The sequence below is a fragment of the Mya arenaria genome, chromosome 6, assembly GCF_026914265.1.
Source record: "Mya arenaria isolate MELC-2E11 chromosome 6, ASM2691426v1".
In the NCBI taxonomy this organism is placed as follows: domain Eukaryota; kingdom Metazoa; phylum Mollusca; class Bivalvia; order Myida; family Myidae; genus Mya; species Mya arenaria.
The window spans coordinates 36,157,534-36,169,576 of NC_069127.1; the positions used below are offsets into that span (position 1 = coordinate 36,157,534).

At 33.2% G+C, this 12,043-nt stretch overlaps 1 pseudogene; it reads left to right on the forward strand.

Annotated features, from left to right (window-relative positions):
* The first annotated feature begins 2,528 nt into the window (after positions 1–2,528).
* Positions 2,529–3,724, forward strand: LOC128237753 (uncharacterized; annotated as a pseudogene).
* Positions 3,725–12,043: the final 8,319 nt, after the last annotated feature.

The window sequence follows — 12,043 nt, forward strand, 5'->3', positions numbered from 1 at the left end:
GTAAATAGATGTATTTAACATCTTGTTAAATAGTCAGAATCTGTTTTCGGAAATCAACTATTTAGAGATACGATATTGTCACATATAAACGTGTGAAAACACTTATTTAGGCGCAAAGGTCAGAGTCATTAAAAAATAATGCTTCTAAACGAAAATATTTGACTTATTACCTATATATCAATATCTCGGAAATGCGATAAGGTTCGTTTTCTCAGGCCGGCGGTATATTATAATATTAACAATTTAATTGATTACCCTTGTATGAAGTCTACTAGGCCACTTTTCTATACAATGATATTAGTACCATGTTACTTTAAGCATGATTGCTTTAAAAAAATATCTACTACATTGGTAAATTATTGCGTCCAGGAAAAACAAAGACAAAAATAATGTAAAATATGAATTTAACTTGGCCGAAATATTAGGCTGCTATATTGGAAATGAAATTAACATCGATACAAGAAAAAAAATTAATGCATAACGTCAAGTCGGCGCAATCAAATTAGGAGAAAAACGTGTATGTAGATAACCAAAAAATGGTTATTATTTCAATTATTATTTGTTGGAAATACAGATGTTCGAAGGACTGTGGTTGATAATATTGTTACATTAGTTTAAGCCCGGAATTATAGATATTCTGTTTTTTCCAAGCTAATCATCTGGTACAAATTAAATTATACCAACAATATACACACGTTACTTCGGAAGAAATAAGAGGCGTTGGTCTAATACATGAATTTCAATAGCATGAATTTCACCTTATATTTGTACCGGCATGGGAAAACCCAGTTATGTGAATTCCGGGCTAAATATATAGTGTATTTTTGTTTTTGTAAGCACATTTCATTCTTGAGTAAATAGAACGGAGATAAAAGATACTATACATTCAGAGGGAATTATCTGGAGTTCAATCTTTCGAATGACATTTTCAAAACAAACAATTAAGCTCAATGTAAATTTTTCAAAACTCGCCTTTTTGCTGTCGCCAAGGGAGATAACTGCGTTGGAGGTTTAGAAACATAAAGGATATTGTAATAGTACCGTGTAACCTTCATCTATGGGGGATGGTCAATCGGAGCTCCGAATGGGGGGGATGGTATCAATCGGAACACCTCGGCCAGTATCTGTCTCGAAGCTTGTCGGAGATAGCCGAGTTGTTTTTGATAGTCAATATTTTCAAAATGATAAGCAGGGCTATTATTATTTAAGGTTTCATCATAAATTAAAGTGTAAAGTTTTATAAAACATACTAAACTTCACATTTTATCTTGCAACGTGGAACATATTGAGAACATTGTTCTGCAATTTATGAACTGGTCCCTTAGTTGAAATAATTCTTAAGTAATATCAAATATAGTCGGCGCTGACACATAGGGCGCCGACTAATAATAAAGCTTACGTCAATATATATGCAAAAAGCTACAGAAACATGCTCAGTAGCAAAAAGTTTAAACATAAACCCGGTTTAGTAGCAATGGGCAACGCCAAAGACATAGAACACAAATTCACAAACAAGAAACATAGAACAGCACACAACTCTACAAACCCAGTCATAGAGGGCAGACAACCAAACCTTCGGCAATGAGAAAGAGTTCCCTCCCTAACTAATTATTAAATTTCCTCAAAATGTGTTATTAAATATTGGGTCAACCGCCTTGAAAAACGCCAGTGTAAACTAACTTAGAACTCAACCCTGTTATACTGGCTTTCACCTTTTTCAGTTTCCCTCTATGTTACGCACGGGAAAATTAATTGTTTTCAGTATAGATGTCATTTATTCCATCCGTCCGATCGTTTGTTATATTCGTGTTCGCACAGTATCTCGTAAACCTCTCTATAAGAGTTACATTACAATCGGATCAATGGTTCACCCCAGCAAGACGGCATGCATAACATTTATTTTAAAGCTGCACTCTCACAGATTGAACGTTTTGACAACTTTTTTATTTTTTGTCTTGGAAAGAGCAATTTTTTGCGTAAATATCTGCAAACCAATGATATAAGATTGTTGACAAAAAATCAGATCGTAGATTTTCATATTTCCGTTCAAAAATTAATGTTTTATGGCTTAAACCGTTACTAAAGGTTTACGAAAAATGCATTAGACATCATTTTTTTTAACTTAAATATAAAAATCTGCGATCTAATTTTTTGTCAGCATTCCTGTATCACTGGTTTTCATTGATTTTCGAACAAATTTGCTCTTTCCAAGACAAAAAATAAAAAAGTTGTCAAAACGTTCAATCTGTGAGATTGCAGCTTTAAGGGCGCCGGCTCAAGTACAAGGTCACAGTTCAAGGACAAAGAATCAAGCCATATATTTTGTGTCCGATCAATATCACCTTACCTCTTGAAAGGTTTTCCTGTAACAAGTGTAATTAGTTCGATTATTCGACACCAAACCTCTAATCCATACTCCCTAACGAACGTAGTAATGTCGTGGAGCAGGATTAAACAAGCTTGAAAGGGGGAAGGGACATATGTTCACGTTTCCAAACAATGACTTGTGTAGCTTGTACGCACAACAAATGCAAGTTTTGTTTTGTTTTTCAGCAGGAACAACATATACACGCTGGGGTCAAAATGAGTGCTATACAAATGGCACAGAACTTGTGTATAAAGGTTGGTTCTTTTGTATTTTTGTTAAAAAGCTAATCCCCAAAATATAAATCATAACATCGATCCAATTTAGTGGCGTAGGAAACAATAAGCCAAAATTTAAAACAAGAAGGACCAACATAACACAACATATATAAACATATATATAACATAACAGTAAATTATTTACTATATTTCGTCTGAAGGGCAATTTTCTATTTAAAACATTACTACAATTAACATGAAACTAATATTTTATGATCAATTCTTATATCTTTAGATTATTGACTAGTCCAATTATCAAGAATAAATCGGTGACTACAAATGGCGAAGTTAGATGTTCGTGTTATTATATTGCGTTTTAACTATATAACTATGAGACGGCTGTTAAGACTACGTCTTTTAAAGCCTAGTTGTTGTTTTTTAAAGGGAAGTATTTTTGTGATCTGCTAAAATGTCCAAATTAAACATGACATTTTTTGTACACCTGAAACATCGGTCCAATACCTTGCTAGAAATGTGTGTTCATGCATGTTGCAAAGCAATAACCTTATACCATTTCACAACGATGGCACGAACAACGTTTGAATTTTACTTAGTGAACCATCAATCAAAGTTGATTATTACTGTTTAAGGTTTTGCCGGAGGATCGTTTTATGAACACAATGGTGGAGCCGGGAAATATCTTTGCCTCCCTGAGAAACCAGAATGGGGAAATTACGATGATAAAGAAAACGCCAATAGTGCCTTGGTGTATGGAGGAGAGTACCAACTTAACAACAGGGAATCATTTTTTGACCACGCAGATGTGGGAAATATCTACCAGCAAGATGTTCCATGTGCAGTATGCAAGACTGAGCGATCATCTTTGATGATGATTCCGGCAAAACGAAATTGCTCCGACGGGTGGACGAAAGAATATGAATATTACTTGGCAGCGGGCTCGATAGCGACAAGTGGGCCTTCTGAGTACGTTTGCTTGAATGGTAAACCGGAAATATTCTACGGCGGAGGGGCGAATGCAAACGGGAAGTTGTTTTAAATTGCCGAAGCGAGATGCGGCTCACTGCGTTGTCCGCCTTACGTCAATGGCAGTGAGCTTACGTGCGTGGTTTGTACAGCTTAAAAACGTGCGGATTTGTATGAACTTGTATTAACATTGCGTTCTCTTACCGCAAAAAGGCGGCACCCCAACCATGTGTAATCACGAATTACTTTTGCACATTTGAATTTCAGTTAAACAGCAATTTTGTTAACTTCTTGCATATAAATACTAATTTTATTATTTTCACCATAACGTGACGCAAATACAAATATGTGTATGTTGCGGAATAAATATGTACTTTTGTATGTATTGATTAAACCAGTGTATTTTAAGTTAATGTTAATTATATATAAATATGTTTTTTTTTTGTTCATGTTCACATACTACTTACAGTATTAAGACCGTAAACTTTAGTTCAATGATTCAGAACAAGAACCGGGATGCACACTATTATGTACATATGAAGAACGGGGCATTAGAGTTTTGTTTTATACTTATAAAAATCAGTTTATCAAAATATAGTTAATAAACAACTTATCGCCGCTATCATTTAGAATGAAGTTTATTGATTTAAAAAAAATGCAATAAATACAAACAATGAGCTGCCAATGTACAGTCCATATAATTACATTATTATTCCTACAACCTAAGCGATCACCAAAGAACAACCCTATGATATCACATGAGCATTGATTGACGTGCTCTACATGATATTACATGGCTTTGTTTGTTAGCAGTTGACGTAGCAATGAAAAGAAAATAGTTCCTTAACAACAGGCATAACTGTTGCTTACAAACTGGCTTGAAAGGCTGGAACTATCCCATGATGAAATGATGTTCACTGTATATGAAGGTTCGAAATAAGATAGGACTTTACAAATTTTACAGGGAAATACCATATATCTTAATTTTTGTATAGACACAGATATAATAGAAATAAGAAAATGCAAGAGGTCTTATTCTGCAATTCTATGTACAAAGAGTGATCGTATATGTGTGTTATTAGGTTTTTTGAAAGCAAATGAAATGATTAAAACAAAATATGTATTTATATATTCTGAACAATGTATTTTTAATTTAAAACAATACTCGAAGACGGCACAAGCTGTTTCTTTTTTCAAATTATAAATGTTTTCGGCTCTAGTAAAGTTAATGCTCAATAACCGGAGGACTAGATATTTCTGCTATTTGGTCACATTCAAGATTTAGATAAATAATTGGTACGATTTAAATCTTATCTTATGTTCCTTTTAATACCAGAATGATAATAGCGCCGTCTTCAGATTAGACAACTCATATACTGTGCTGTTTGTGGAGTTTTGTGCTGTTCTTCCATGTTTCTTGTTTGTGATTTATTTTTTGTTTTTATGTTCTATGTCTTTGGCGTTTACCCAGTGCCATTAAACCGGGTTTTATGTTTAACCTTTATGCTACTGAGCTTGTTTCTGTAGCTTTTCGCATACATATTAGTTGTTTACGGTTAAGTAATTGTTACTCTTTGTTTGACAAAAATCCAGACTGTTTTCTGTCAAGGTTACCATTTTAACTATTTTAACTTCAAATTGAATCATTTTAAACTTAGCGAAAATGAAATTTATATATCAATTCCTACTTAGTCAAACAAATAATCGGGATAAAAACGAGTATTGGTTATTCATTGCCCCATCATTGAATGGCTGAATAAATTTATGACAATTTTGAGTCTTATAACCTAAAATGCGATAACTTCCTTGTTCATAATATAAAATCATGAACATGAATGTACTTTATTGAGGCCTAGTAAAATGAACAATAAAGGTACAAGGATTGAATTATTGTGCAAATATATAACGACATTATGTGAGTACTGCAAAAATTGAGATAAAAGACATGAGCATTCATGTTTGTAATCAATTCATAAATATATAACAAGAAGGTCAGATGGAACCATATTCTTTGCGTGCGACGGAACCGGAAATCCCCATGATTGTCAAACGCATGTGACGTACAATCGAAATGAAGGTGTTGCAATTTAATTAAACTCTGAACACGTGAAAGAAATGTATTGTATGCATCGTAATTTTTAAAAATAAGATCTTAACTTTAAATAAAGCAAACCATATATCAAACTGAATGGAAAACGAGCTTGATAAATATTAATAAGAGTATACATTTTTTGCTGCTGATGTCCTACAGTTCAAATAACGTTTACGCATCATGTTTAATGTTATGGCATATTTAATCATTCAAAAAATGGAAATGACAAGAAGGGCATTGAATATATTAAAATGGTTAACCTTGATTCCTAACTACCAATTGTGGATGGAGTCAAGCATGACCCCTTTTCACTTAAGATATATCCCAAATTACGGTGTCTGGACAATGTTGACACATTTCAATCACTGTTGTTACACATGTTAACACCATGAAATGAGGATCAAGTTGCCTTTGGTCACAAACGATCGATTTATGGCGGAGAAAAGCCCTCTTTGATTGTAAATGCTTTAACTCACTAAACGCAGGTCTTTATTTCCGTCTCCTAGCTCTAATAGTTTCTTCGACTCATCATTCATTTTTCTGGTCGCATTTTCTATCTTCTTCGTGTTGAATCAGAGTTAAGCAAAAAGCCCCGCATTACGAATATCTATATCTCTGCGAGGTGAAGGTGTTTTAAATTTAGATGTTAGATTTTGTTAGTGTTATATGTGCTAAGTCTTTTCGTTTTCTTTGCCCCTATGTGTTGGTCTACATTTCGCTTTATGACGAATAGTTTATATTCCATGTACATAAAGAAAAAATATGATTTGAGCCGAATCGCGATATCGGACTTTATGTTTTTGACATGCATTTGCTTTTATTCTGTGTTACAGTTATACATAAATAAAAGACGTTTCTGGAAACAATACTTTACATTTCATAATGGTTTCTATAAAACTGCGTGAGATACGTGTTTACTAGTAAGATCATGCAATGCATATTTTGTATACAAAATTTTATGTCACACACATATGGTCATAACAAATGTGCATTATACGTTGATATTTAACGCATAATTAAACTATTCCGACCAATTCAGAATTTTAGTTTGTTTCAAAATAACGAAAACGTTTATGATTATATTTGGTTTATTTTATCAGTCGGGCTGTTTGAAACATGAGTATATTGCTTTGGAAGTAGGAGTGAAGTAATTGTCTTCAGTCGTCAAATGAATTTGCTGCGTATACTTTCAGAAAATAAACATACGTATCCCTTTCCATATGTGGCTGTTTCACTGTGCAAATAAAGAGTTCTTTCAATTGTTCTTTAAAAGGCGACATCAACGTATTAGATCTTGTGTCGTCTCTGAACAGGCGATATTGTACGTATTATTGTTATCTTCGGTGACGGCAGCTGTGGCGCTTTCGGCAGCAAACATTTTGCTCCAACAGTTGAAACATTAACAATCCAATCAAGATAAATTCCTTAATAACGATAGAAACACGCGCTCTACTTTTAGATCTATTCGCCTTTTATTCTGTGCAGAAAATGACTCATTTATTAATCAATCTTTTTGAAACTTAGGGACCGTTTTAGTGGGCAGTTTTTATGCTGATTTATATTTTTCGAATACAATCTAGTGTTTGCCCTTTGAACATGGAAAAATGAATTGATTTATTGCTTATGCAGAATGTAACTGAAGCATTTTGACCCAATCTGGAAAAAATGATGACATAATGTGTAGTCACTATATCATTGTTGATTTTTATCTGAGTATAAAAATCAGACTTGTTCTAACCTGTCAACACAATCAGCATCTATAAACATTTTGTTTGAGTTATTTGGCTGTGCAACTTTTGCGCCCGGACAAGCGACATATTATTCAATAATATGCAATTGCAGTAACGGTCATGTTACTCTCATGTTTATTTTTTACATTGTATAGTTATATATAAAATGACCGTTGGCAATCTCGTTCCGAATCTCATATTTGACACCAAATGATTTCACGTAATTCGTTTAATATACTATTGTTACATTCAGTCAGGCAATATTCAGGTAAAGGACTTACGTTGGTGTTCATATACAAATATATATCCTTATTATGATATCGTGAACGTCATATACTATAATATGCGTAACAGCGATTTAGTTTAAAAAGATGTGTTGAAACTTTAAAGTTCATGAAAACAAGAAGTATACAAATTTGTTTTCAAAGACTATTTATATCGAACAAACTAACATCTGGAATCTCAAAACATTTAATTCTAACAACCACTTATTGTTCTTGAACAAACATATGTGAAACACCATATTTTGATCCTGAATCACGTAAAGGAATAATTGCTTAAGGATTTTCAAAACGTTGTCTTAATTACTTGGTCAGATGGTCATAATATATTCATGGCTTTGTTGAAGAATAAACTTTGATGTGACAGACTTGTCTCCCTTGAGGATGTGCAATCCACATATTGAAAGATGCTTACAAAAGTTCATAAATTATTTACTATTGATAGTATTTCTATACAATTGTTTTCCATAAGAGTTCTTGTGGTGTCAGATGTAATACCTTATATATGTATTGTGCTCATATTGGCTTCGAGTATGTCAGAAATACGTACGTAAAAGATAGAGATCATGTTATTCTAGATAAATCCTCACGAAACATGCTTTTATATGTGTAGTACCACCAATGCAAAATCATTTACTTTTCAGTGCCTAGCTATTAATCAATCCTTTTAACAGATCATTAATATAACAATATAACAGTAAACCGGAGAGAACAAAATATGCCTGACGATGGACTCCAACCAACGCCAGCCAAATGAGGTCTAATCGAAATGCTGAAAATCTACATTGACACTTAATAGTCGGATCAAAACAACAACAGAATATGTGTTTTCCGATTATTCATAGAGACGTAATAGTGAAGTGTTTCTGTATTTGTCACTGTTCCTAAATTCTAGCATGAGTTTAATACCATCTATATATCAATTAAGTACTATATAGTTTTACATTTTTTATACAATTGCTAATCCAACATACATAGCGATATATATTTTTGGTTCAATCAATTTTTCACTATCAACAACAACGAAGCATACACAACATACACGCATACACTATTATACGATTTGCAGATACATATGATAGCCTTGCAGTATACAAAATAATCACAAATACTGCTTTACAATCAGACAATTTCACATTTAATTCGCGATACAACACGTGCATATGTTTTATGTTTTTAAGTAAAATGGTTTCAAATACATTATTGAATGTAAACAAATTCTTTTTGGTTACAGAAAACAAATTTAAGTCGTCGCCGTTGAAAAGTGGTTATTTCTGGTGCTGGCAGTATATTGGACTTACGGACCCCATTTTCGATTTTTGTCCATTTCCTTTCCTATTAAAATAGAAGTTTTGGTCATAAAAAACTGGGTTAAAATTTGTGAAATCATCTGTTTTTCAATTTACAGAAAGCAAACATACATCAGTAAAATTGTTTGATGCTAACACCTTTAACAGGGAAAGTGATACTTAAACACTTGGTGTTCTTTTAGTGTTTAAATATCTTTGTTTCTATTGTTTATTTTAACAGTGTATTTATATAATGCAAAAACGTACATGAAGTAGAAAACTATGAATACAATAACCAAAACGGTCCCGATAGGTCCAAGTGTTGCGCGAATGATCCATAACTTTGATTCCTGAGGTTCTGGAATGGGGCTGCATTCTGAAGTGAAAACAGATTGGTTTTAATCCAATCCATATTAATTTTGTAAAATATACTCCGTAAATGAGGTTACTGTTTTTATGACTGAAATGAAATGTTTAGATAAAATGGTCTTAGAAATACCCGTACACTTGCATGTAAGTCAACATTCACATGTTACCTGTTATGTACAAGCTTTTTCATTAAATAATTTTCATATAATTAGGAAGGTGAAACAGTATCTGGTTGATAGGTGTCCAAGTGCGGTTATAATTGCTGAGGGCTTAAACCCGATTAAACAGTATTTATTAGGTGGGTTCAAATTTGGAATAGCTCAGTTCCCATATGATTGATTTAGTTTATATCATTAGGATGTACATGACACGTTTGGAAACAAACTGGTACAGTCAAAGTTAAGTATCTTTAGTCACACTTACCCCCTTTGTCAACCCATTTGTATATTTTATTGTCTTCATGTTGGCATTTGTAGCACCCGATAGTATCTCCTTCGCTATAACAACGACCGTCATTGAGACAGAAACCACTCTGTAACAGAAATAGCTACATTAGCGTATGCATAAGATGATTTCGCAAATCTTTACCGTGAGTGTTGAAAAGCAATATGAGTTTGGACAGAAGAAAACATGAACACAACACAGGAATAATGGTATACCTGGATTTCACAATTAACTTTTCCGTTTGCTTTCGTGCAGTTTACACATGTGGAGTCAAAGATGATAATTGTGTCTTCGTCACTGAAATCCTTGCCATTGTTGCTCACTGTAACCTTTAATCCTCGAGACAGGAGATCGTCATTGGGATTTGACACAGATCTCTTCTGTCGATTTTGCTTAGGAAAATTGCAAAACACTTGAAGAAAGGAGTCCATAACAGCTGGAATTTGAACTTGTTTGTCAATTGTCAGCTCATGACTTAAGTCAATCTGAAAGCAATAAAATGTACATCATTTTAATACCATGTTGCCTATATTTTACTTTATAAAACTATTTTAAACACTCTACAACTGCATATCCAGCAATTCTTAAGTTTAGTGTAACTATACATCTGAAGCCGAATGTATACAATTTGGTAAGTTGTTAACAGGTAATCTTTGGCCTGTTTGCACATTGAAATGACCTGAATAAAACAAAAAATAATGCATATTGGCTATTCAATAAATGTTGGCTAATTTAGATTAAATCAACGATTTATTAAGTTTTATACAATTGGCTGCGCCGATTTAAAATGTAAATACTTCATAATAAAAAAACGACTTTACATCCAATGGCTTTCCCAAAGTAAATAGCTGACAGTGTATTGATTTTGTTTAAAAAACAACTACATAGGAAATATTTATACAGTGTGTAAATAAATACAAAATAAACAACCCTTATCGGTTTAAGCCTGCACGACAGTGTTGGAGTCTCCACAAACGTTTTAGCTATGACTGCAGTTCGGGCACATTCTCTTTCCACTAGGTCACACCTTCCCAAGTCAGGAATACCAATCATTTTTGGAGCTTCGTTTATATCAACTGCGCAATCCTCGTCGATAAAGCCACCGTTACAAATACACGTGCCTGAAAAAACAAACAGTATATGAACCCATTCCTATAACAGGAGCTCTTAATAAATGGTAAAAAGCTCTTGTTTATCTATATTTAAATTTTGTTTTTTGCTTCAACGTACATGTTTTTATATTTTTAGTTTTGTAATGCTAATTTGCCAAAACATGTATTGTTTTGATGCAAAACGGTTAAAGTTTATATCTAGGCTTTGTTACGAATGTGTTAATTAAATAAGGCATTTAAGCATTGTGAATATATTAGTTTGATTATAATGCAACGTTCGAAAAGGCAGCCTTCAGTATATATTGTACACTCAGTATTTTAACTACGTTTAATTAAAAACATGCTTTATACCTTCAGTATCTATATACAAAAATATACATTATACAACTGAAGTTCAATCTTCTGTTTATTCCGCTTAACTAGGGTTACATTGTGGCTCTTTGCTGAATGAGAATAATTAGGACATAATGCAATTACTATAGTAAACCGGGAGATTCCTTTTTCAGTTATATTGAACACAAATTTATAGGTTCACTTTCAAAGGACTAAAATGGTATCAACTAGTGTTGTGTCGAGGATCGATTATAATCGACAATTGATCGGATACGCCTACGTCGGCGACAATCGATAGTAAAATTTGAACAATCGATTATAGAAGCAAGGGACGTAACCGCTACCCACTAATTTTCTTTTTCTGGTTTTACTATGTTACTATGTTAAGTTACCTAGTCATATTATTATCAAGTCAGTAAGTAACTACAATACCCTATTACAAATTGGCTTTGTATTTTAACTGCTAAACTGCGGACTTGCGGAAGTGCGGAAATGCGGCCTGCGGCCTGCGGGACTTATGGCTTTCCATAGCTAAAGGATTGATTCTCAACTTCTCATGTGTGTGGTTTAAAAGTGATTTTTAAAACAAGCTACCGTTCATTTCTTACCATATAAGAATTTAGTTTTCTCAGTTTTCTGAAAGAAAATGTTCTTGTTAAACCTATAAAATATTCAATTGCTCGTTGCACAATTTGTTACTGACTGATTGTTTAAAAGAAATTGATATATTTCTTTGTGTTCATTATACCTTGTGTACACAATACTAAATGTTAGACAACAATTAGAGCATGCGGTTTCATGTTCTGTAATAGTAACTTGTAAACAC